We start from the raw sequence: 5,632 nt of genomic DNA on the forward strand, positions 1-5,632 counted from the left end.
TATGGGTTTCAGATAAATGGTTGGGCAAAAGCAGTAAACTATGTAGCCCAGGGCTGCCCAACCCACTTCCTGGAGATCTACTGTCCTGTAAGTTTTCAGCCCAACCCACTTCCTGGAGATCTACTGTCCTGTAGGTTTTCAGCCCAACCCACTTCCTGGAGATCTACTGTCCTGTAGGTTTTCAGCCCAACCCACTTCCTGGAGATCTACTGTCCTGTAGGTTTTCAGTCCAACCCTCTTCCTGGAGATCTACTGTCCTGTAGGTTTTCAGTCCAACCCACTTCCTGGAGATCTACTGTCCTGTAGGTTTTCAGTCCAACCCTAATTTAGCAGTTCTGATTCAGCTAGTTAAGGTCTTGTTGAACAGGTGGGTTTTAAAATAGGGTTGGACTGAAAACCCACAGGACTGTAGATCTCCTGGAAGAGGTTTGGGCAGTCCTGATATAGGGAATCACTTAATACCATCTCCTTGCTGTCCTGTAGCATGCAGCTATTGATCTCCAGTCACCACACCCAGTCCGAATATTATTCATGTACTATATTTGAACTGGGCTCCACCTGTCATTTTGTAAATCCATGTACCTGTCTTAAATATAACATTGGGGGGGGGCAGAACAGGTGTGCTTACCGGCCACAGGCTGATGTCTCAGAATGCAGGAGGATGTCTCTGGTGTGAGGCCAGAAGGTTTTGTGTCTGTCTCAAACGGCACCCTATTCCCTACATAGTGCACTACTTTTTGACAAGAGCTCTATTGGTCCCTGGTCTAAAATATTGCAGTATCTTGGGAATGGGGTGCCATTTTGGATCTAGGTGTTGTGTCTGACATAGCACTGTATTCTCTTCATAGTGCACTATATAGGGAATGGGATGCCATTTTGGATCTAGGTGTTGTGTCTGACATAGCACTGTATTCTCTTCATAGTGCACTATATAGGGAATGGGGTGCCATTTTGGATCTGGGTGTTGTATAAGCATTATGACCCTCTTGTTTTATTCGTATGGAATGCAAACTAGGATAGTTTAGTTTCTCCCAACCGACACTGAGGTTAATATTCCTTCTCGTTCTCTTTCACAACGCGCTGTTCTTCGACTTGCACCGTTAAAGGTATAGATAGCCATCTAAAGTTATCGTTAGCTCTGCTAATGCAACCCTGTAGAGAGTGGTTAGCGCCATGCTAACATTAAGAGGCCTTTATGAGTAGATAACAATCCAGTGTTTTTATTTGGTGGTTGGTGGGTCTGCTCGTGACATGGCGACCACTTGTTGTACTGCGTTTAAAGACACTGGTGGTTCCAGATCTGTTTTGTGCGTTCTTTCCAAAATGCCACAGGACTTGGCAAGACCGCACAAAACATACCTGGGACCAACCAGGCTAGAGCGTAGTATACGAGGCTTCCGTGGCACAACACACATGAGACGTAGAGGGATGAAAGATGCTGTGGCTATGTACCGTTCACTCTATCCATTCCTGCACCAAACTTGTAAAGCTCTGATTTAAATTTTTTACCTCTCCCTCAGACAAACACCCTCCTTCAGTTACTAGTTAGTAGTCAGTTTACTATAGTCAGCTTTCATTGGAGGTTGAAGCATTTGTGAGACTTACACAATTGTATGTTTTCAATCGATCATGTTATTATTACAGGACAGTGTTTTCATTGGGCTATAGCAAGGCAGCCCAACCCTCTGCCTGGAGATCTACTGTCCTGTTGGTTTTCAGTCCAACCCTCTGCCTGGAGATCTACTGTCCTGTTGGTTTTCAGTCCCACCCTCTGCCTGGAGATCTACTGTCCTGTTGGTTTTCAGTCCCACCCTCTGCCTGGAGATCTACTGTCCTGTGGGTTTTCAGTCCAACCCTCTGCCTGGAGATCTACTGTCCTGTGGGTTTTCAGTCCAACCCTCTGCCTGGAGATCTACTGTCCTGTGGGTTTTCAGTCCAACCCTCTGCCTGGAGATCTACTGTCCTGTTGGTTTTCAGTCCAACCCTCTGCCTGGAGATCTACTGTCCTGTGGGTTTTCAGTCCAACCCTCTGCCTGGAGATCTACTGTCCTGTGGGTTTTCAGTCCAACCCTCTGCCTGGAGATCTACTGACCTGTAGGTTTTCAGTCCAACCCTCTGCCTGGAGATCTACTGACCTGTAGGTTTTCAGTCCAACCCTCTGCCTGGAGATCTACTGACCTGTAGGTTTTCAGTCCAACCCTCTGCCTGGAGATCTACTGACCTGTAGGTTTTTAGTCCAACCATAATTTATTGGTTTTGATTCATCTTGTTACGGTCTTGTTGAGCAGTTAATTCGTAGTGAACCTACAGGACGGTAGATCTCCAGGAAGAGGGTTGGGCTGAACCTACAGGACGGTAGATCTCCAGGAAGAGGGTAATATATTCTAAATTCTATAGCTTCCTAAATTGAAACACAGTTCACTATTTGGAGGGGGATCTTCCTTGTCCTGGTAAAGTAATAACATCTTATGCATGTCCCAGATGACACCCCTATTTCCTTTTATATAGTGAACTACTTTTTTTTTTTAGTAGGGCTTAGGTCAAATAAGCTGACGTTTGGGAGGTAGAATACAAGGCTTGGCTGAACATATAAACAGTGGGGAGGTTCTGTGTTTTTCACCTTGTATACCAAGAATGTTGGGCTAAATATCTATTTTTTTTTTTTGTTGTTTTTTTTGTTTTGTGTACTAATAAGAAGGATTACTGTATTATACTGTGTAAAGTATAAATTGCTCTTATGAACTGATGTGGAAGTTTTGGAATGACGTTTACTTACCCCTTGTTTTTTTTTGTTTAGCGTTTCTCATGTAACACATCTGCAGTGCAACTATAATATGTCTCCCAAATGGCACCCTATGGAGTGCACTACTTTTGACCAGGGCCAATAGGGAATATGACACACTTCTTTTGTCCCAGGGAATAGGGCGCACTTATTTTTACCAGGGCCAATAGGGAATATGACGCACTTCTTTTGACCAGGGAATAGGGCGCACTTATTTTTACCAGGGCCAATAGGGAATAGGACGCACTTCTTTTGACCAGGGCCAATAGGGAATAGGGCGCACTTCTTTTGACCAGGGAATAGGGAATAGGGTGCACTTCTTTTGACCAGGGAATAGGGCGCACTTATTTTGACCAGGGAATAGGGCGCACTTATTTTGTTACCAGGGCCAATAGGATATAGGGTGCACTGCTTTTGACCAGGGCCAATGGGGAATAGGGCGCACTACTTTTGACCAGGGCCAATGGGGAATAGGGCGCACTTCGTTTGACCAGGGCCAATGGGGAAATAGGGTGCCATTTGGGATGCGCTCTTGTGTTTTGTCCTATGGGGTGTCTCACCCTTTCTGCAAAAGCAGTTTTGAACTGAACGAAACTCGGGTAAACAAACTGTTTACCTTTTGGAGGGGATATTCTGTGGCCCAAATAGCAACCTATTCCCTATCATTTTGATCAGAGCCCCATATAGGGAATAGGGCCCTGGTCAAAAGTAGTGCACTATATAGCGTGCCTGGGGACACCCAGGGCCCTTTCTGCATGTCCACCCCCTATGCTTTGACTGGTATCTAAAACATTATGGGCATCTGCTGTATGTTTGTCTTTTAGCCTCTTAACTAATACATATATGCAGACCTGGCTACTATGGGTTTTTTGATAGTGCAAGAGGTCTTTTAAATATCTCATATGTAATATGTTAAATATATATTTGCACAAAATGGCAAGGATGTGCCTCAGTGGTCAATATATACCTAAAATAACAAATCAAGTCCTTCAAGAACCTCACCTTTTCTGAATCAGGGGGAAACATTCTTATTTCAATATCAACTCTTCAATTCCTTATCGATCGATAGCGGTCTGAATGATGTTTCCAGTCTGAATCACACAGGCTGTGTCTCCCTCCTCCACCTTCATCCCAAAGTGTACGACTTGCATACTTAATGTCATGGATTTACATTTGCTGGAGGGAGTTTACACCATTTGTTAAAACTACGACCGTTGAGCATGCGGCTGCCCATTTTCTGGAGAAATGTGGAAAATGGCGATGTTTGCCACAGGTTGTTGTATTTCTAGGGGTCGACTGGGGGGTGGAGTGGGGGGATGTTTTTAATTCTGTACTACATCTACTTAACTCCAGATGACCGAGGTTCTGTCTTAAATGGCACAATTTTATTCCCTACATAGTGCACTACTGTTGACCAGGGCTCTGGTCTAAAGTAGTGCACTACGTAGGGAATAGGGTGCCATTTGAGATAAGCCAAAGGCTTGTCCCGTTAACTTCTGCACAGAATTGATTGTTAGTATACGATTATAACTTCACATGATGAATCCATTTAAAGTAACTTAGGGTCAACTGAGTAGAACATTTTAGCACGTCTCTAGAACCCTGCGGATACCCAGATCCTGTCCAGATTACACCCCAGCCCCCTTTCCTACCCCCAGACACGGACTTGTGGAGAACTGAGGCTGTATGTATTGTGTCTTTAGCAGGAGTGGCAGATCTAGGCTCATTCCTCTTCATAGATAATTATGACTGTGGACAGGAGGGACCTGATCCTAGATCAGCTCTACTACTCTTGACGTTGGATACTCTTTACCCTGATTACAATTTGCTAGAGGTTAAGCAATATGATAGGATAGGTGGATATGTTGCCGTATTGCTTACACGTGCCCAATCCTTTCTGATCTAGGGGGGTAGGTAGAGAGGGGGGGGGGGGGGGGGGGGTCTGTTTCTGGACAGGGCCCAAATCTCTGGTCAGGGTTTAGGAGCTCAATCACTTTGGGGTAGTCAGTCAGTTCAGTTCATTCTGTGATGAATAGGTTTCCATGCTTCTCTGTGACTGGACCAGTGTTTTTGATAAAAAAAAAAAAGTTAATTTATCTTCTCTTATCTAGACTAATTGTGAATTAATTTTCTGCTCGTCAGCAAATGGTGGACAGATTGTCACGTTTTGCACCGTTGGGCATGCTTTCGGTTTGTGTTCATATTTTTTTTTTTTTTTTTTTTTCCATTTCAAAACGAATTTTGACCATGTACAGTAATTTATAAACTTGCATCAAGTTTATGAATAAAGAATTTTAAGATTATTTGTTGGTGATTTTGTTTTTGTTTTTTTGTTACTTTCATTTCTTTTGTTGGGGTGGAGTGGGAGACAACTATGTCACGTCAATAAACTAGTTTGTTTCGTGAAGGGTTGGCTACCAATACAAAAAAAAACAACACTTTACTGAAATACGTTACGGTGTCACTTCACGAGGATAAGCAGCGAATGGCTTCAGTTTAAGGTTTGGGGTTTGTAGTCAATTACTTACTTAAAAAAATATATATAGCTTGTAGTATTCCTTCACAGCCACGGGGGGGGGGGAGGGGCTGATTTTAAAGTTGCACTTGTGCTCAAATCACAAAGTAGCAGCTGACCATATTACAGATTGTACTTTGTAAATTAAGGCTATAGATTATTAGAATAACTCGTAGATGCCATTGGGAAACACTGGCATCTATCCCAAATCTTATTTTGCTCCTTAAACATGTACAGTACAGCCTTTTGGTTCCCCAGGATTGGGGAAACACTGATATAGACTAACATCCAGCCACCATAATGAGGTTTGGGGAAGAGAGACAACTAGTCTGCAT

At 43.6% G+C, this 5,632-nt stretch overlaps 1 long non-coding RNA gene across 1 annotated transcript; it reads right to left on the reverse strand.

Annotated features, from left to right (window-relative positions):
• Positions 1-1,673: 1,673 nt before the first annotated feature.
• Positions 1,674-5,319, reverse strand: LOC149983689 (uncharacterized). The gene is made up of 2 exons (XR_016495067.1): positions 2,346-5,319; positions 1,674-2,304 (listed from the first exon to the last, which is right to left on the reverse strand). It is a non-coding gene; the product is annotated as an uncharacterized LOC149983689 (long non-coding RNA).
• Between the last annotated feature and the right edge of the window lie 313 nt (positions 5,320-5,632).

This window comes from Oncorhynchus mykiss, chromosome 4 (assembly GCF_057628025.1).
Source record: "Oncorhynchus mykiss isolate SJ-2025 chromosome 4, ASM5762802v1, whole genome shotgun sequence".
Classification (NCBI taxonomy): domain Eukaryota; kingdom Metazoa; phylum Chordata; class Actinopteri; order Salmoniformes; family Salmonidae; genus Oncorhynchus; species Oncorhynchus mykiss.